Raw genomic sequence first — 22,134 nt, 5'->3', positions numbered from 1 at the left:
CAGATTTCCAAGGCAGATTTCTCACTTTATGTGAGAAAAACAGAGAAAGGTATTATGCTGCTTGTCATTTATGTTGATGATTTGATTATGACAGGTGACAGTGATGAAGATATCCTTCATGTGAAAATGCTATTGAAGCAGAAGTTTGAGATGAAGGATTTGGGAGAGCTGCGTTATTTCTTGGGCATTGAGGTGATTAGATCACCAAGTGGGATACAGCTCTTGCAGAGGCAGTATGGATTGGACATGCTGTCCAAATATGGGATGACAGGCTGTAAGCCTATTTCAGTTCCTTTGGAGCAAAATGTGAAGCTGAGCACAGATGCAGGTGAGCTTCTAGAAGACCCTACTATGTACAGACGCATAGTAGGAAGTTTGATTTATATGACTATTACCAGGCCAGATTTGAGCTATGCTGTTGGATTGGTAAGTCAGTTTATGCAGGCTCCAAGGAAACCACATTTGGATGCGGCTAGACGCATACTTAGGTATGTGAAGTCCACATTGCAGTATGGACTATTTTATGAGACTGGGGTTCAGATACAGTTGCATGGATACACTGATGCTGATTGGGCTGGTAGTATTTCTGATAGACGATCTACCAGTGGATATGTATTCTCTTTTGGGAGTGCTGCAGTCACTTGGAGCAGCAAGAAACAGCCTACAGTTGCCTTGTCGAGCACAGAGGCTGAGTACAGGGGTGCAGCAATGGCTGCATGTGAGGTAGCTTGGTTGCATAAGCTACTTTATGATATGCATCAGTCTACAGATGGGCCAGTTGTCATTTATTGTGACAACATGAGTAGTATACACTTGGCAAATAACCCAGTCTATCATGCTAGAACAAAGCACATTGAGGTGCATTATCACTATGTGCGAGAGAGGGTTTTACTAGGTCTTATTGATCTAGTTTATGTCAGCACAGAGGATCAGGTAGCTGACATATTCACGAAGGCATTGGGCGCAGAGAAGCTGCGCAAGTTCAGAGACCTGCTTGGTGTGCAGGAATTGGGATTGAGCTCGAGGGGGAGTGTTGAGATATCGAGCTCCACTCGTGATACGCCAGGGTGACCGTTGTATATTTATGTCACCGACTTGTCAGCTGCAGACGCGGTTGGTACACCGCCCATGAATAATAGCTACATGATAGCTATCCTTATCTACTCTAGTTCGTGGCTCAGTTAGTATGCCACCTTAGTTAGTTGAGTTTGGTTTGAGACCCATATATAGGGTTCTTCTATTTCTTTGTACTTGAGTTCTTTTGGCTTACACAACTAAGAAGAGGAAAACTGTTTTCAGCCTCCACCCTTGTGTGTCTTCCCCCATTGTGCAAGCAAGAAAGCTTCAAGCGAGACTCCTTCCTTCTCTCCCACAATCTTGACATATTTTCAATGGCTAAGATGTTCCACCCAAGCTATATAGAGGGGATGGTGTCATGCTTCTTCCATGGTGATTATGCTTATCAATATTGATGGTGGTTAACCTATATAAAGAGGGTCACCCTGTTCTTTGGTGGCATCACTAGTTTTATTTGATTGATAGATAGATGGTTGCTACAATTTTAGCAAAAACTATAAAGACTTCATCATGCTTACATGCACCTTGAAAGGCACTTATCATTGCTACCTTACAATCATCAAAGGACTTGATTAACGACTTAGTGATTGAGACTTTCTTGAACGGCAAAAGGTTCCAAAACTATCAAATGTAGTGATTAAGACAACTCTCACTATGTCCCACACCTTCAATGTTTCTTTGTCCATGCTCATAGATTCACCCAAAAGAATTTTTCAAGTTGTTTAATGTTTCTTGCATCCTTGATCTATTTCTTGCTTTTGAGAGAGCTTTAGCTTCCTTATATTTGCAAAAACAATGAGTCCTCAATTCTTATTCCTCCAAATTTAAGGAACTTGGTGATATGCTCTTTGAAATTGGAGTTGATGTGGGCTGACTTCCAATGACTAGCCAAGATGTTGACCAAATTACTTCCCTAATTAATCCTTTCGCTAGCTTAATACTATATATGGCCATGAACTACCCTATAAACATGTCAAGAATATATGGCCACTTCATCACTTCAAAGATTAAGACATCACAAAACCTGGATTTCTAGAGTATCAAGGTATCAATTATTCCCCACCATTGCATCCTAATGAGGTGTTGGTGAGGTGCAATCTTAAGACCTTATATTCACCACCATTGCATCCTAATGAGGTGCTGGTGAAGTGCAATCCTATGACCTCATGTATTGTATAGTGAGAGCTAATTGAAAGTGACATATGGCCACCTTATACATAGTCCAAAAACCCTAAAAGGCTGATGTCTACTTACAATATCAGCTTGCATGTGCTCCTTTAGTTTGCATGGATGCTAATTACTCCTCTCTCCTTGCAGTAAGTGTTATTTAGCACGTAGAAGAAATGAAATACCTTTGTAAAATGTTGCTACTCTATAGGTGGTCCCCCTAGCATTTACAAGTGCTAATAACACCATTCACACGATGTCATGGTAGTCAATAGTGAAAGATTACCAGAAATTATTCACAATGGTATTCGAGCCTCTAGGATATGCAGGTGCGACCCAATTCGTTCAATTCTTTGCAGAGTGTGCTTCTTAGTGTGGATTTATGGGGAGTGAATCTATGCCTTTAATGTGCTAAACTGTTGATTAGCAGCTTTGACTCGCGATGCAGAAGAGAATGAGAGCTTCTGATTGTCAGCATTCGTTGTCTACCAGTGCCTTGTATCAAGCAGCAGAAAATCTAATTCACAAAAAGATCTCCTTCCCCAAAATACTGACATCAGAAAGAAGTGAACATTGGCAGGTTCACTTTTCCTGCCAAGTCTTTTCCTTCAGTGGGTAGTAGTACAACACACACAAGCCACAGGTTCCCAAACTTGTGCACTTCCAAGCACATCGTATCTACCTAGTATGGTTAGTTCTGAAGGCCACAAATCTGGTGCAATTCGAAGGATATTAAGATGTTTCGTGTGCCTCGACACCGCTATCCGGACAGCTGAAGGACAGGAAAATTGCCACAAATCTGTGACAAAGGCACAATGAGAATGTTCTCAGCTGCTCTTCTCATGGTGCATTGTTTTTAGCTACAATGATTTGATACTTGTACACAGTTTCTGGAAAGCAAATAGCAAATCCTGCATAGACTTGACACTGCAGCGTAGGACATTGCACTACAAATCCAACCAAAAGACGTTTTAAGCAAAAATCATGCCCTCCTTGATGACTCCAAGAAAAAGAGTCACCCATCCATTCTCCAAGGCTAAATGCTGACCTTGCATCATTTCAAGGGCACTTGTGAAGGTTCTCTCAGCTTCAAGATTTGTATAGAGCAGCCAATTTCCCAGAATGTTTGTTATGAAGATGATTGAGTTGGAGGAGACAACCACGGAAAGGGCCCTTCAGTCGCCCTTAACTTCAACAGCTCTTTGCAGTCAAAGCAAAAGAATAAAGCAATCACAGCTGCTGCCCTTGCAAACAATTTTCTGCAATACAAAATCCAGATAAAGCCATCAACAAGAGAAACTAACTTACCAATACCACCATAAAAAACAAAAGCATTGCACCGTCTAGGAATGTATAGATTCAGCTGAATATATTCAGTGCTCACAAGGCAACTACACTTCGCAAAAAGCAAATATACCTGCATACATATGACTTTTACTTGGCACGGAACTTGTATGTTTAAATTCTGACATACCTCTATTCACATAAACCAGTATACTCAAATGTAGAGAAAGGTCTTATGATGAGTCCTCATCATCTCTATATCTCCATGTAGTTGTCCACCCCATGACCTCTCTCATTGGGTGGATTATCTCTATCTGCATGCTGTAATCATTTTGGCTGAGGCCCTGCTGTCCTGACTGGATCACATGCTTACATCTTACATTATAGACATGCTGAGCTGTTGACAAGCCTCTAGTCTATCTACAAGAAGTCAAAGAGTGGTGACAAGAGTCCAAGGGTCTAGTAGCTTTCATAGCCATGCTGCCTGGAAGATTATATCATATCTGAAATCTGGGCCTGACACCTATGCTAGTGAACCATGCAAACACTCCCAAAGTGCCTTTTCCAGTCCTAAGATGATCATCTTGTCAGGTCTCTGCCATACTTTTAAGATGGAATATGTAGATGACACAGCCCTTTCTGTTGAGGATGATGAGTTGATGCTGGAGAGAGTGAGAATGGAACCAGAGGTATTCTGCACAGCAACAGGTGCGAAAATCAACTGGTGTAAGTTGGTTGGTTTCCTTACAGATCCAGACTCCAAAGATTCACTTGGGAGTTCACTTGGGTTTCAGATGGGTGAGCAAGGGGTGGATACTCAGATACCTAAGGTTCTAGGTGGGATTCCACATCACGGCAACCCAGCAGTTTGCACCTATGTCAGATTCTATCCAGCAGAAGCTCACCTATTGGAGCACTACTCGTCCATAGTGGAGTTGAGCTCTAGAGGTCAAGCAGGTCCTATTGGCGAGTGGCCTGGTATATTAAATCTTGCTGCTATTTCTCTTCATCATGTGTTTCTCAATTGTGCCACTTAGTCAGAACTTCCTGTGTCGGCACTGGATGGGTTCAAGGATCCCCAAGTCAAAGCGACTTTATAGACCCATCATTAGATACCACTCAAAAGGAGGCTTTGGTTGGGAAGCCCGATTTTTACCACTCGGTATCCTTGCGTAGTAGCAGACAGTTAAGAAGCACCCCCCAAACACTTTCTTCACTGGACCTTCCTCTGTCTACTCCACCCACCTGACTCCATTTTCAACCTTGCGTGCTGCTGCACAGCGCCACCCTGAAGGTCCCATCTGCACCACTAATCTGACTGTCACAACTGTGCGACCTGTAACCTTTGCCACCTTGCTGCCTTATCCACCAATGTACCATTGGTTACCATCTTCAGATGCGAACTTGACTTAGCCTATTGTGTTGCTAGTCACTGAGTCAACTGCCTTGTCATCAGCATGTGCCACCTTGCCAGCTGTCACAATCAGCTTCCACTCTCTCAGTTAGCAATGTATTTTCTTCAGCCACTGTCTACAACACTGCTTACCAACACCATCACTAACATGCTGCTGCCTCAGTTCAGCATACTACTCAAAATGCTGTCATTGACCAGTCAACAATGGCGTCCACCATTGGCATGTCAAGATACAGCATCATCATCGAGAAGTTCTCCAATGTCGGGTTCTTGATATGGAAGAAAAAGATCCAGCTTGTCCTCATGTGGGAAGGCGCATGGAAGGTCATGTCAATTGAAGAACCAAATAATGTTTGAGGGAATCCCCAGCTTCATCGAGCCTGGTTTGAAAAGAATGACAGGACTCTAGGCATCATTGGCTTGGGTCTCTCCACTTATCTGCTCCATCACTCCAACCTTTCCAAAACAACGAAGGAGGTGTGAGAAAGTCTTCATACAATATTTGGCGGTGACATCAATAACTCAAAATTATTCTTGAAAATGCAATTTTCAATATTTGTTAAAATCCCTCCAAATCTCTGAAACATCTCCTTGATCACCTCAGCCTCTTTCAACAATTCACCACTCTTAACAATTGTCTAGATGATGACGACAAGAAGGTTGTACTCAACAATCTCTTACAAGAAAAATTCAGTGAGACTGGTTCTTACAGATTTCTTTAGTACTAGCTCGAAAGCTAGCTTGCCAAATGTACCATCCACGAGTTAGAGGGCTCACAACAAATCAGGCAATCACACTTCGCAGAGCACAACTCCCACCACCCTACCACCATGTTCAGCATCCTTATCTTCAGCAAATCCAAGCCATCATCACTCACCATCAGAGACGAGTACCTCCTCTTAGTGGACTCACTGTCTTGGATCACCCCATGACAGATATTCTCACCCCAAGAAGAGGCATTTTTAGAGAGGCCTATTAATCAATTTGGTACATGATAGTAGCCTATGGGAATATGAACAACACTATAATTTGTTGTTTTCATCTCATTTTCACTGATATTCTCAAGCCGAGACATGATGGTCACATGTACTCTTGCCTTTGTCTCATGAGTTATCCTGGCTTTTTAGAGACATAAATGTATCTTCCTTCTCTCTCTCTCTCTCCCCAATGAGCTGCATCCACCATAGCTCCTTTGCTCAGATTGTGATGTGCAACTCTACATCCCTCGTAAGCCATTGGGAGCAGCTTCAGGGAAAGTCTCAACATCAAACAGAGCTTCCATAGCAATTCCTTCACACTTGGGGATGCCATAGCCTGCTTTTCACTTTAGGGTATGGTAAAGCCTAATGATGTCACACTTCTCCTCTACATCCCTCATAAGCCATTGGGAACAGCTTCAGGGAAGGTCTCAACATCAGACGGAGCTTCTGTAGCAATTCCTTCACACTTGGGGATGCCATAGCCTGCTTTTCACTTTAGGGTATGGTAAAACCCAATGATGTTACACTTCTCCACCTTGCTTCTTTCTCCCATGCCCCCCAAACTGCCCTAAGAGGCCTTATATATATTTGATTTAATTTGTATTCTTCTAAGAAAACTAATTTGTCACCTTTTTGCTTAAAAAAAAAAAAAACCTTTAGAGGGGCATTAAATCAAAGCAATTGATGATGAGTGTTGGGACAAGTAAAAGTTGCCACCCTCATACATTAGAAGGACACATTCCTCATAGATGCTGGAAGCCCCTCACTCTTCAATGACCTCCGTAGATGAGGGGGACTCTTCACCATTTTCTTGTTTTGTAGGTGAAGCCTCAGGATATGCAGTATATATGCATTCCACCAACGCAAACGAAATGTGTGAATTTTAAAGATACTTTATCATACTAGACAAAGTTTAAAGAGCTGACATACAAATCATCTCAAATTATTCCCAGATAAGATCATTGCATGCAGACCCTTTTCTATGCATTGTACACGGATCCTTTTCTATGCAAGATTTGCAAGCATGTAGAATTTGTCTCACTGGCCTATGACATCTGCAAATTGCTCTCACTGGCCTTCCATAGTAATCACACATGGCCCATAGTGGAGAGACTCTACAATCCTCAAAACAAACCAAAAGTGCAAATGACCATGGTGTGGCACAGCTTGTTCTAGATCAAGACAACCATACCAGGACCATTTTCTACGTGAGCATTGCAAGCAAGAACCTGCATCTTTTTTATCACCGAAGATATCTGCAAGTTGCTCTCACTTGGCCTTTTACTCATCCTATACAGTCCATAGAAGAGAAACATTTGGCAAGCTAGGCATCCTTGGCTCGATGGCCATGGACCTTGCATACACCCATGTCATTGGAGGAGCTTACTTGTTCAGCTTCATCACCCTGAGGGCCATGCTGGAAAAACCCATCCGTGACGTTATAGGTCTATACAATAGCCTCATGCTCAAAGTAAATAGATTCTGTCTTATCTATTATTTATACCAAGTTAGTTCAGGTCTTACATGTCATTTGGGACATCAATATACCCCCGACCCTCCCTCTCTTCTCCCTCACCCTACATAAAAAACAAAATGAGAACACAATGCCCTTGGATGTAGGTTACATCGTTTACTTGCTAGGCACACCTAAAGTAGAATATTATACTAAATTCTTGATGTATCTTCTTTTTGTTCCACATGCCCTTCAGCATTTGAGAGGATGTAAATGGAAGTTTCCTTTTCTTATTTAACCAACCCACCACCATGCACTAACACTGGCCCCATTTTCTTTTGAATCAATGTAGACACAGGGAGTCATGGAGCACCAAGTCCCACTAGAGATACCCTCTCGATAACTTTTATGCTCAAGCAACACAAATCAATACTCAAGCTAACCTTCAAATGGTACATCCAATTGCCCATTGAAACTCACACCAATGTCAGTGTCTAGTTAAGAGGAGCATTAAATAGAGCTACCAACTTGTCCAATAACATATCCCATACATCAAGAATGGGAGAAGTATGCCCAAGAACATCTTGCGATTCCTCCAGGGGCTACCATGGAACAACATAAACTAGTTGTCATCCAAGAACAAAGTAATATCTACATGATTTGGGCACAAGCTTCCGAGGTGCGAAAGAGGACCCCGAAGAACCCTTTAGGCCCATCAAAAATTCCTCAAGAAGAGGGGTGTGTAGCTCTCCTATTAGCAACATTAATATGTGAAACCACGGCCTCTAACCATGTTGGATACAAGAAATGAAGGGAGTTCAACCTATGAAATAGAAAATTGTTGGGGTAAAGGTCAATGGCCAATAGTTGGGCGGGCACCCCTTGTATATGTACACAATGTATAGTCATATATAAGTGAAGATAATAAAGGATAAGGGTACCATTCATTTTGTACCCACATAACTCTCTTGTGTTATTCTCTCTCTCAATCCTCTTACACTTCATAGCTTCTATCTCACATCCCACCATTGCTTCCCTCTCAACTGGTATCAGAGCAACATTTGGTGTTCGTGTGCTTGGAGTAAGGAGCGTTTGGTGTTCATGTGCTTGGAGTAAGGAGCGCGATAAGTAAAGCTTTGCCATCACACGAAGATCGAGAATTCGAGCTATAGCAGCTTGATGATTGTGGTTATAGAGTGATCTTTCGTGATCATGTATGGAAGATTTGCAAGGGATCTCTTGTTGTGGCCAAAGGTCCAAAATTTGGTACTTTGTATGCTTTGCATGTTTTTGGTGTTAAAAACCATGTTGTAGTTGTCATTGAACAGCTATCTGTCTCTTTATGGCATTGCTCTTTAGGGTATATGTCAGTCACTCGAACGAAAGCTTTGTGCCATTTAAACTATCTTCCTTGTACAAAATTTTTTGATTTTGGCTTTTAAGAGCATTCTCTCTTTAGAAAGTTAACTAAAATATCGGATAAGAGAGGTAGTGGGAGTAGAAGATCAAAATGTCTTGATTTGGTTTATAGTAATCTATGTGGGCCAATCCCACGATTTCATTGGATAGAGATTTGTAATTTGTCACTTTTATATATGATGCCACAAGGAAGATTTGGACTTATTCTCTTCACAAGAATAGTGATGTATTGGATGCATTTCAAAAGTTATAGGTATTTGTAGAGAATTGGTCAAGCAAGAAGCTTAAGTTCTTCAAGACTAATAATGGTGGAGAGTATATCTTGCATGCCTTTATGAACTTTTCTGCAAGCAGTGGTATCAAGAGAGAGTTAAAAGTCCCTGAGAATCTTGCTCAAAATGGTGTGCTTAAGAAAAATATAACCATTCAAGAAAGAGTCCGTAGTATGCTCTCTAATGTTGGTCTCACTAATGGATTTTGAGTTGAAGCTGTAAAGTTAGCAATGCATTTGATCAGCACATCTTCTAGCAAGCCATTGGATGGCAAGATACCCAAGGAATTATTGTTGGTTTTCACTCACGTCTATGCTCACAGAGGAGTGTCGGTGATCTCCGTAGAACACTGGGGCACCTTTTACTCTCCGTACGAGAGGTTTTTCCCCCCAGATTTATTCCCTTTATTTTATGTGCCTATGTTATACATTTTCAGGCACTTATCATGTTGCACACACTTTGGGTGTGAACACTCTCTTACAACCCTAAGGTTTAAGGGTTGTACCTTGTACTTTCACCTTACACTTTTAGTCTATTGCATTGGGTGTCGTACTTCCACTCTACACACTATCTACTCCACTCTCAGTTGAGCTTCGATCCATTCCATCTCTCACATTTGGTATCAGAGTTGAGTACAACTCAGTTCAACTGGAACAGTTAGCTCCCGTTTGCACCAGTCCATATCTTGCAAACTGTGCTACCCAGCTAGCCAAAGCTGCTACCTGAGAAGTCCACCTGCACAACTTCCCTATGCGTGAGCTGCCTCTGCCTTGCGCTACGCCAACCTGAGCAGCTCCCCTGCAACTCCCCTGCAGCCGTTTGTGCTCTTGTTGCGCTGCCTCCGCCTTGTATTGGCGCCCCTTTGCGCTCCGCCTACAGCCCGCGAGTGCTCTGCCTGTGCCCAACGCTGCACCCACCTAAGCCCTGTGCTATGCCCGCCTGCAGCCCGCCAGCGCTCCGCCTCTGCCTATGCCTTGCGCCACCCGTCTGCACTCCACAGCATTGCCCTTGCAGCTTCAATGCCCAGACCACTAGTCTGCCGCCTGCTCAGGCTGCCCGCCACCAGCTCTATTGGTTCTTGTGCCAGGTAAAATTTTTTTCAAGTTAAAATTACTTTTTTATTCTAGATTCATCTCTAGGAAAGGGGCCTTTGCTCGGGCAGGCACAACAGCCGATACGTGTCTGGGACACAATTTATATAGAAATTTCTTGGCAAATAAGTCAAGAATTTTGGGCCTTTTGGGTTTTGTGAAGACATTGGTGCATGCGGAGCAGTTTCAGTCTAAAATAGACTGTTTTTGAGCATTTTGGGGCAATAAATTTTGGGGATTTTGCTTCTACAGTGTTGCTGAGCATTGAATGCACCTTGGACTGCGTGCATTACAGACAGTTTTGACAGAGTGTACTTCAGTTTGCTAATTGCAGCAAGTTATTTGCTGTAATTTCTGGAAAGTTTGAGATTTCCAGGTTGGTGCAGCTAGGACATTGCTCTTTTGCTCTTTTTTTTTGGCATTGTTTATCATGGCAAATCAGGGAGGTGATGTATTTATCTATTTATCCAAGGAGGATAGGTTGGATGGTAACAACTATTCACTCTGGTCCTCATGATGAAAAATGTACTGATTGTGAAGAATCTTTGGGACTATGCAAGCGGAGAAGAAGTTAGGCCTAGAGTTGTGGCTCCTGCTACTCCTCCTCCAGGAGGTCGTGGACAACGGGAAACTCAACCTGTTCAGCCTACTCCACTTCAGCCACTTCCCCAAAGATGAGCAGCACAAAAGGCATGGGATACAGGGGATGCATAGGCTTTGTTGCTGATTGCATTGGCAGTTCAACGGTCTATTATCGTCACATTCAGTTTGCAGCTTCTTCATGAGAAACTTCGCTGACCTTGGAGCAAATGCTTGCTGGTAAGAATGAGACCTGTATCTCTTTCTTGAAGAAAGAGCTTGAGATATTGAAGACAGATAAGGGTGATTCTATGCAGGAGCACCTAAACAAAATTCAGGACTTGCATGAGCAGCTTATGAATGTTGATGAGTAACACTCAGATGCACAGATGATATCTACTACATTGAATTCATTGCCGCCCTTGTACTTGGCCTTTCATACGGCCTTGAACCTCACCATGAGGATTTTCCCATAGTCACTTACTTTTCTTCAGTTGGTTAGTTTGCTCTTAGAGGAGCAGACAAGAAGAAAGAGTGGCGTGGATGTTATAGCCTCTGAGTAGACTTTTATGGCACGACAGAAGGGCAAGGGCAGCCAAGCAAAGAATGCTCCGCAAAGCTTTGGGCCTTCAGACACTTCACAGGGTAATAAGAAACAAGGGGGCACGCAAGCCAAGAAGGGATGCCATTATTGCAAGAAGCCACACCACTACATCAATGAGTGTAGAAAGCGCATAGCCAAGGAGAAGAAAAAGGAGTCAGGAATGTCTGTTTCTGATGCTCCTTCCACTGCTATCGAGTTAGCATCCTTTGTTGCAGACAAGGAGGACTATTGTTTTTATACATGCAGTTATGACTCTTCTTGGGCTGATAGAGCATTTAGCTCTACTGAGGATGCTGGCACATGGTTTTTTGACAGTGGTGCTTCCTAGCACATTACATCTTGTAGATATTTATTTGCTTTTGTTGGTGCAACTCCAGTTGGCAAGTCATACAATGTGCCAACAATGCATTATACCTTGTTAGAGGTATTGGGGAGATTGTGCTCATAGCCATTGATGGCTCTATTCTCCACCTATAGGATGCTTTGATTGTGCCAGGTATAAAGAAGAATTTATTATCTATTTCTTCTTTGGCACGGTTATGGTTGTCACGTCCGATGGCGTTCGATTAGTACAGTTCGATGGTAGTACGGTACTAATCGGACTAATAAATCTTGGACCTACGTCCGATGAAATAAAAAATACATATAATTTTAAGTCTATGCTTAATATTTGGACTTACAAGGTTAAAACATAAACTTAGAGATTCAAGACAAAAGTGCACAAGAGAGTTGAAACAAGATTCGAGAGTGTACTATGTAGCATGAATAATGAAACCAACAACTTTATTATGAGCCAGATGTGTAATCTCATACAAAAAGTGTACAAAAATGGATCGAGATAAAAGCCATCATCCATGGCTCAATCGGAATCAAGATACATGATTACTGTAGGTGCTCATATCACTCTCGTCATCGAAGGTGGAAGCATTCTCGTCACCGCTTGAGGAGCCATCACCCTCCTCAACAAAATCACCCTCACTAATGACTTTGCTCTTGTCATCATACTCGGGCTCTCTAAGCTCTAGGTGAGAGGCAGTGATAGGTATGTCCTCTTGGGCCGAACTAGAAGTACTTCTTGAGCCACTTCCACGCCTCGTGTAACATCTAAGGGCCCTACAAGCATCACGGGCAGCCGATGTGGATGCCGAAGTAGAAGTTCCATTGCTACCGGCGTGAGGGTGCATAACAACACGGGCACGCCATACACGAGTGCGAGAGACCCGCCGGTCTATCTCCTCGAGCTCCAAGTAAAACCCGCCGGTCTCTCGCAAGTCACACTTTTAAGTGTACTAGCGGAGAGCTTGAGTGAATCCACATTTATCTATACATTTAAAGAATGAAGACCTTAGATTAAACAAGTGAAACTTATTTAAATATATTTCATAATCTATGAATAAAGTTATGAACTAAAAAGTATAAAAATTAGATATACGATACCTGTCTTGCCATAGACATTTCATGCATATTGCGTAGCATGCGTAAATTGGAGTGACAATAAATTAGTTACTCCAATTGTCGTGTGCTAAGCTTGTTACGAATTTTGGTGTGCACCAGGAAATAGGCGGGGACCAATTCCTCTCACATGCACCCGACGAACAATCCTAAACCATATGAAGAAAAAAATAAGTTTAAACTTTAAGTTTGCAAGTTTTAAGTTATAACTAGAATTAAATGAAAAAAGAGACGAGATTTTCAAACCTATGCAAGAATATATAAGGCCACTCTTTGGAGGTGAGGCAATTGATAGCCAAATGACTCCTATAAAAAAAGAGGCTTCACCAACGATTCTCGCTTCCAACAAATGGTAGATGCGAAAGTGGTACCCCTTTGATCCCTATAATTAATGAGCTTTTGGAGGAAGGCACCATGGTGCTCTTCTGCCAAATTCTTTGGAAGAAAGGTATCATGATCGGCAAGGACATTGGCATCCATGAAGAGAGAGTTTTTTAAAGGCGGGATGCAAGAGTGCCGCAAACCCATGTATGGGTCGCTTCATCCACTCCCATCTTTTCTTTGTAAAAAAGAGAATGTCATCTCTTTTAGGGGTGGTATCCAAGATATCAATACAGTAGGTGTAAAATGATAGAGATTTAGAGGTGAAATTTGAAAAGAAAGTATGAGACAATATGAAATATAGATTCTAAAATGAAAAAGAAGCATGAATCATTAAAAATAAATAAAAATAAAAACAATACTATGAAGAAGAGGCCTCCCCATCCAAGATGGTCGATGATTGTATCTCCTCCATCGCATCCGCCATAAGATGATAGAGGAGGCCAATGGTAGCCCCCTCCATGTCCGTCATGCGAAGCACCTTGTATATGGGAGTGACGACAATGATAATGCCCTTGACATCCATCCAAAATTCCTCCTTTAAGCAAAGCCTTTGAACGGCCTTTGCTTCCACTTGGCTTGATGTGGACTCCCCTTCAAGCCAATTCCTTAAACTCGTCTAACACAACTGTTTTTTGTCGCTTGTTGCGAACGTCATAGAGACGCTTGAGGAGAAGCCATATGGCCGCAAATCGAGTCTTCGAGGGCTTTTTCAACTCCAAGTCCGAGTATAAGCGATATATCGCAAGAACTCAGACCTTGGAGTTGACAAAGTCAACAATTGTGCAAGCATCGTTGACAATCCTCGCCACCCACTCCAACTTGCCTATATCTTCCATAAGAAGATCTAGACAATGTGTAGCGCATGGTGTCCATACCATGGACAGCATAGATGCACAATTCGAGGCGTTGTCTGTGATAACTTGCACCACATTTTGCGGCCTAACCTACGAGATTATACATGATGAAATTAGAATAAATTTGGGAGGTTAAAAGAAGAGATTACAAAATAATGGATATAGAAGCATTACCTCAATGATGGCTTGGCGTATGTGCCGATACATGAACGAGCCCGTGGTTCTCTCTCCCCTTGTACCTACATCCACCGCTCGTAGGAAGTATGTGCCAAGTGGGCAAGAGACGAGGATGTTGATGATCCCCCTTTATTTGCGGTCACTCCATCTATTGGATAGGATAGAGCATCCATACTTCGCCCAACCGGCATGCACGGGCTTAAGGGACTTATCAATCCTCTCTCTCTTCTCATCAAGTTTCTTGGTACACATGTCATTGCACGTGACACCATACCATCCCTCGCATGGACCAATGGCGGCAATGGCTTTCACCATACGCTTCCATCGATCCACTTTAAGAATATGGAAAGAGAGATTGCACTCAATTATGGTGTGTGCAATCTCTATTTCCGCTTGCCTTTGCCTCTACTTGAGAAAGACGAGAGGACCGGAAACTTGCCCTGTTGCTTCGGCAAGAGTGGCTTGTCTCTTAGGCATAGGTGCACCACTCGAATGGCTTTTTCTAGATGGGATAGAAGAGGCCCCTCCAATGGAGGAAATCGAGACAGTTGGAGAGGGATCGTCTTCCGCATCCGAGACCTCATGATCGGGAGAGATCACCTCCTCACTTGCCCTTGAAAGGCCTTTGCATTGCTTTAATGGCAAGTATTTCCGACGACAATCTTTATAGACATTGTCGGGAATACCGGGGTATGGTGTGGCTTCCCCTCCTAATTTGCAAACGTGGATGAGAAGGTGACTGACGGATGAGATTTGGAGCTTTGGGCAATACTTGCATTGCCACTTGCAAGTGTTGGATTTCTCCTTCACCCGTTCGAAGTAGGTACAATGCAAGCGAAAAGCTTCATGGAGAGGGGGTGCCATTGATGATGTATAGAGAGCCTAGAGGGTCACGGGTGGAGGGTGAGATGATTGAAGAAAGGAGCGGAAAGAGTAGAGAGCTTGAAGGAGTAGAGAGCTTGAGGGAGTAGAGAGAGGCTATAGCTTGACGAAGGAGGAGGTTGAAACTTGGAAGGGTTGAGAGGTTAAGGGAGGACTCAAGGAGAGAGCTTGAGAGAGTAGGAAGGATGGAGAGCTTGAAAGGAGTAGGAGGGGTGGAGAACTTGAAAGGATGAATGAGATGGTGGGGGAGGGGAGATTTTATAGAAAGGGAGAGTGCTTTGGGGTTTAGGGTTGACCCTTGGGGGGGAGAGAGAGAGAGGAATCTTTAATCTTTTCTCTTGAGTCTTTGTGAGAAAGAAAGAAAGAAAAGAAACATAAGAAAGAAAAGAAAAAGAAAGGTAAGAAAGAAAAGAAATGTAAGAAAGAAAGAAGAAAAGAAAGGTAAGAAAGAAAAGAAAAATGGGTATGGCTGCCTAAAAACGGTAAAAAAAGTGACCATTTACAACTTTATTGGCCACAAGGCCCAGGCGTATGGGAGTCGGGACCCGCATGCCGCGTAACGGTCATTGGTGATGGGGCGTAGTCAGACGGGCCGTAGGGAACGGACCAGACGGGTAACGACGGGGCGTAGTCGGGAGCGCAGTCGGACAGGTCGCAGGGAATGGACCGGACGGGTCCGGATGGGACCGAACGCAGCGGACGGGACAGGACGGGTTGACCCGTCCGTCGGACGTGGACAACCTTGGGCACAGTGTGGTTTGCAAGTCACCTTTGATGATGACAGATGCATGGTGCGAGATAAGGAACACATGACTTTGGTCTTGATTGGCACTCTATGCCATGGGTTATATGAGTTGGATGCTCTTTTAGTTGATCAATCGGCATATTTAGTGTCCACTTTTACTCCTAGTTTGTTACAGACAGAGTTATGGCATGCTCGCATGGGGCATGTAAACTATGATAGCTTGATGCTTTTACAGCGTACACAGATCCTTGATGGATTACCTCTCTTGGAGAGACCTCCTGAGCACTTATGCGAGGGATGTATTTTGGGAAAAATGCATTGGTTTTTGCTTCTCCGTGATGTTACTTTTAGAGCCATAGCCAGGTTACAGTTAGTGCACTCAGATGTATGTGGGCCTATGCAGATAAAGTCATTGGGTGGATGCTACTATTTTGTGACTTTTATTGACGACTTTACTCACTTCTATTGGGTCTATTCTTTAGTGAAAAAGTTAAAAGTGTATGATGCATTTTTGGCTTTCCTAGCACTTGTTGAAAACCAATCTAACTGTAGGGTGGAGATTCTCCATTCGGACCAAGGGGGGGAATATATGTCCTCTATGCTGAAATATTTTTTGAAGCACAAGGGCATTGTTCATCAGCTCACTACTGCTTATACTCCACAGTAGAATGGGGTTGTAGAGAGGAATAATTGGTCACTCATGGAGATGGCTAGATGTATGTTGAAAGCAAAGAGCCTGCCACACAGTTTTTGGATGAAAGCCGTAATGTGTGTTTGCTATGTTTTAAACAAATGCCCCACCAAAGCATTAAAGAATATTACGCCTTTTGAGGCATGGAATAGCCGGAAACCTTTTGTTGGGCACTTTTGTACCTTTGGGTGTCTTGCATATGCACACATTCCCTAGGTACTTAGAAAAAAGTTGGATAACAAGGTTGTCAAATGCATTTTTGTGGGATATAGTAGTGAGAGCAAAGGCTACAAACTCTATGATCCTGCCTCTAAAAAGGTGTTTGACAATAGGGATGTACTATTTGATGAAAAATCAGAATTGTCCCTTGCTGGTTTTGACACATCAAGCTGCCCGTGATGTATTTGAAGGGCTACTGCCCATTTCATTTGGTGATTCAGCTGGAGTTTCAGCAAGTGAACTTAATGCTCAGCCAGCTGCTCCATTTTAAAATGCAGGAAATCAGCCATTGGCTGATCTGAATATTCAGCAAAGTGCCGAAACTGAAATTCAGTAAGAGCTTGTGCACAGTTTGGAGGCAAGACAAATGCCTAGATGGTATGTACAGACTATGAAAGATAGTCATTTGGATGCTCCCATGGCTGGTTGTACTAGAAGGAAAGCTCATATACACGATACGGTACATACCATGGAGTTTGTTACGTCAACAAGTACAGTTGACGATGAGGAGTCTGAATGTTTTGAGGATGCACAACATAGTGTGTATTGGATGGTAGCAATGCAAGCTAAGTTTGATTCCATCATTAAGAATCAAACAAGGGATTTTGTGCTTTGCCTATTGGAAAAAAAGCCATTGGAACAAAATGGGTCTACAAGTTGAAAAGGAATGTAGATGGATCCATTGACAAATATAAAGCTAGACTTGTAGCCAAGGGCTATGCACAGAAGAAAGGAATTGACTATGAGGAGACATTTGCTCTTACCTCCCGCATGACTACCATCAGGTCTATGGTTGCTTTGGCTGCCCATTATGGATGGACTGTACATCAGTTAGATATTAAAACTGCATTTTTACATGGGGAACTTCATGAGGAAGTTTATGTACAGCAACCCATTGGTTTTGCAATTGAGGGATCCGAACACTTGGTTTGCAAGTTGAAAAAGGCTTTATATGGTTTGAAACAAGCTCCTAGAGCTTGGTATGCAAAGATTGATGCCTTTTTACTCAGCCAAGGGTTTATAAACAGCTTATCTGAGTCTACCCTTTACATATGCACAGAGAGGGGATCCATGCTGATTATTTGTCTATATGTTGATGATCTTTTGCTTACAGGGACACTTGTTGATCAGATTTTAGCATTTAAACAAAATTTGCAGTAAACTTTTGAAATGTCAGACTTGGGGTCTTTGCATTATTACTTGGGCATTCAATTCATACATGATGCTAGAGGTATTGGTTTATCACAGTCAAGATACATTGGTAAACTTCTTGAGAAGTTTGGGTCACAGGATTGGAAGCCAGTTTGTATGCCAATGGAACATGGACTAAAGCTATTATTACATGATGACAATGATTTGTTTGATATACACACATATGCTCCAGCAGTTGGATGTCTTATTTACCTATGCAACACTAGGCCGCACATACAGTTTGCAGTTTGAGCCCTGAGCAGATATATGCATCAGCCACGCATGTCACATTAGCAAGATATTAAGTGTATCTTTTGTTACTTGCAAGGTACTAGATCTCTTGGATTTCTTTATGCCAAGAGGGGACCACTGCAGTTACATGCTTATAGTGATTCTAATTGGGCTGGTGATTATGATTCACGTCACTCCACTGGTGGCAATTGTTTCTTTCTTGGCTCATCTTACATATCTTGGCTTAGCAAGAAACAATCCACTGTTGCCACATTGTTATGTGAAGCTAAATACAAGGCAGCTTTCACAACCACAGTTGAATGTGCATGGATTAGACACTTGCTAGCTGATTTGGATGAATTTTGTTATGAAGCCTACTCCTTTGTTCATTGACAGTCAAAGCCATTGTAGTGGCATGGAACCCAGTGTTTCATGCATGCACGAAACACATTGAGATACATTATCACTTTGTTAGAGAGAGGCTACATGTAGGTGATATTAGCCTTGTCTATTGTCCTACCACCAATAATGTGGCAGACATCTTCACCAAAGCTCTTCCTTGTGACAAATTTGAAAGCATTTCGCAATGCTTTAAATTTGATCTCCTTTGGTGGCGGATAATCCTTGTGCTTTTGATCACTCTAGGGGGGTTTTGTTGGGTTTCACTCACGCCTACGCTCACAGAGGAGTGTCCGTAGTCAGTAGAACACTGGGGCACTTTTTACTCTTAGTATGAGAGGTTTCTTCCCCTAGACTTATTGTCTTCTTTTGTATGTGCTTATGTGACACTTATGGACACTTACCGTGTTCGGTTGTGAACACCCCCTACAACCCTAAGGTCTAAGGGTTGTACTTTGTACTTTCGAGTTACACTCTTTCAGTCTATTGCATTGGGTATCGTGCTTCACTCTCTACACTATCTACTGCACTCTCAACTGAGTTTTGATCCTCTCTCTCTCTCTCACACACACACACACACAACTCCGTCTCTAGAATATGTCATGGTCACGGATTGTGGTGAGCCTTCTTGTTATGTAGATGCTATGACTAGGGATGACAATCATAAAAGGAAGAAAGCTATGCAGTCATGGATTCTTTGGAAAAGAATGTTACTTGGAAATTAGTTCATTTGCCTAGCGATAAATATACATTGCTATGCAAGTGGTTTATAAGTTGAAGGTATCTCCATTTGATGCATTGTCTAAGTACATGGTAAGATTGGGCACGAGAAGGGAATTGATTTTGATGAGATCTTTTTACCAATAGTCAAGATGACCACTCTTCGTACGGTTCTTGCTTTGGTTCCCTATTTGGAGTAATGCACTGACATAGTAACGAATTGATATAGAAGTGTTGCATGCTTTCTCTATAGTGGACGCGATGAATGTACTAACACAGTGGTACTGATTGAAACACACAGAAATGACTGTTGTGCTGTGCATACTGACGTGAGTGTGCTCAAAAGCCTAACGTGCTGTGTCAACTGACATGAATGCAAACCTGAGTAATGTACTGTGATTGCAGATGCCAATGTAGTGAGATTGCGGATGTACTCAGATTGATATGACATGAATGCACTCAGAATGATATGAATGCAGACCTGAGTGAATGTATTGATGCACTGACTCGTGGACTATGCAATGATGCGTTGACTTTGATTTTGATCATGTCCTCGAGTATGCTGTAATGCAATGACTGGAGCTGCAGCTTGCATTTCTGCGGTGACTGTAAACAGTGTGAAGGCATTTGGGCTTGTAAAAGATTACTGGGCTTGCAAAAATTTAGTGAGGGAGTTAGGGAAACCCTGAAAATTTGCAGGAATCACAAACATTGCTCTGATTTGACGGTACAAAGTACAAGCTGAGTGGCTTTGCACACTGTGTATGAGAGATGGATACTGCAGACACATGTAAGCATCAAACCATGGAAAATGAATATCTGGGAGACAAATTTGGACAAATTCATTTAAGAAAAAAGAAATAAACATGCAAGTAGAACTACAAAAAGAGAAAGAGGCACTAAAGGCATGTGAAAGGGAGGCTCACTCATGGGCAAAAGTGGCAAAGACAACACAGAAGCAGATAGAAGAAGCCAGCCCATGGATTGAGGTAGTAGAAAAGAATTAGGGAACATTAGTATACAAGACTGAAGTAATAATGCTACTTTGGAGGAAGATGCTAGGAGACGGGGGCTAGGGTTTGCATGTGTAGGTAGTAGGATGGGAGAAGTAGAGCAACCCACATGAAGATGCTAAGACACTTGCTGGCAAAATTGGGGCTTCAGATGTACCTCTAGTCAGTGCTTGGAGAGTGGAAAAAGAGGACTCTAAGTCCAAGGGTTTAATTCTTTGTTTGGGGACATAAAGAAAAAAAAAGCCTTCCTCTCTAAAAGGAGAGCCCTCAAAGGTGAGAAGATTTATTTGGATGAGGACCTTACCCCAGCATAGATAGCACATCACAGAGAACACATGCCCAAGGTATTGGAGGCTCACAAAGAAGGAAAACAGGCTGTTTATAGAATCGACAAGTCATCATCATTGACAAAAGGACTTCATGATGGTACGAGGCCTATGAGACACTTCGGATGTCAATATGGAATTATAATGGAGCCCTACGCTTGGATGTTGGTTACTTTGAAGCTAGCTTCTGAGACACAAATATAGCAATGTACATAGAAACACACCAATGTAAAGGTAGCCAATTACCAGACATGCATGGATACAAGTGGGAAAGTGCATTTCGTCCAATAGCTAGAAAACCAGAAAGCACTAGGGGTTTTGGAGGTGTGGCCATACTATATCGGGAAGACCTCAAAGGGATAGTGTAAGTAATGAAGAGAGATGATGATGCATGGTACTTATGAATTAGGATACATGCAAGAAGATCATGGGATATATTCATTGCAATATGCTACTTTCCTCTTGCAAACTCTACCTATGCTATACGAGATGGATCTCCCTTTGATATACTTTACAAGGATATCATGAGATATTCTAGCATTAGGGACATATTATTAGTAGGAGATTCAATACACGCACTAGAGATAGATAGAGTGACTTTTATATGCATGATAATGCCATGTTCAAGGAAATCGACATAGATGAAATAGGCCTATGCAAGAGAGCCCAGGATAAAGAAGTGAGTACCTATCGGACATACCTCTTGGCTTTGGGAAGTGCACATAGACTAGCCATCTTTAATGGTCTACCACAATGGTCAAGATTTGACAATTTGACAAGTTGGAATCACAAAGGAGGGGCAAGTACTCTTGACTACTTGATAGGCTCACCAGCATTGATACCAAACATCCAAAACTTTAAGGTATCTAAGAGACCAATTGGCATAGCAGTAGATCATGCTATTCTGACATTCATGCTCTCTTATGGACGTATAAAACATGAAATACCATGCCTCCCTAAACATCCCAAATACTACTTTATAGAAGATATCTCACACATCTATAGTGGTTCTCTATAGACTAGTTTACATACATTGGACTTGAGCAAATCATTGAAAGAATGTACAAGAGATTTAGCAGAGGCCATACATGGATTAGCCATGTATGCATTCCCACACACCTTGCCTTGATGTAGATCCACACACTCTACTGCTCCCCAAAATAGCTGGTATGATGATGAGTGTAGAGTCACCCGAGCTCGCTTATAGAGAGAAGTAGAGCTAGGCACTCAGACACATTGTCAAGCAAAGACGTCCTTCAAATGCCTTGTGCAGAAGAAGAAACGAGCCTACTTAACGAAAGTAGAAGAAGAGATATATAAGCTATTTTTGGGATGGGATAGCAAGAGTTCATAGAAGATGTTTCATGAAAGACGGCCCCCCATATAGATTACATCACCAGATGCTTGGCTAGACTATGGGAGACAGCTGTATGACTTGTAAGGACAGCCACCTATGCAGCCCCCACAGGCCTATAGGCCAACACTATGGTCTTTCTTTACCTGGAAAATG

General features: G+C 42.4%; 1 protein-coding gene and 1 pseudogene across 6 annotated transcripts in view; both read right to left on the bottom strand.

The window, feature by feature from the left end:
• Positions 1-2,053: 2,053 nt before the first annotated feature.
• The window catches only part of LOC148042102 (Glycosyl hydrolase family 47 protein), a 170,689-nt gene continuing 150,608 nt past the window's right edge, over positions 2,054-22,134 (bottom strand). For 3 of the 6 annotated variants that reach the window (XM_087685546.1, XM_087685555.1, XM_087685560.1), the window contains one exon: positions 3,288-3,503. The gene's annotated coding sequence lies outside the window, so the exon portion shown is untranslated. Of the gene's footprint in view, positions 3,044-3,287; positions 3,504-3,718; positions 5,399-12,777; positions 12,942-22,134 lie in introns of those variants that run through there. The other 3 variants (XR_015691954.1, XR_015691953.1, XR_015691955.1) reach the window with 3 other exon arrangements.
• LOC148042103 (uncharacterized) lies at positions 13,469-15,071 on the bottom strand (annotated as a pseudogene).

The sequence above is a fragment of the Lygodium microphyllum genome, chromosome 1 (assembly GCF_053477565.2).
Source record: "Lygodium microphyllum isolate KBCC chromosome 1, Lygodium_microphyllum_v1.1.10, whole genome shotgun sequence".
In the NCBI taxonomy this organism is placed as follows: Eukaryota; Viridiplantae; Streptophyta; class Polypodiopsida; order Schizaeales; family Lygodiaceae; genus Lygodium; species Lygodium microphyllum.
This window is presented reverse-complemented; position numbering and strand designations above follow the sequence as displayed.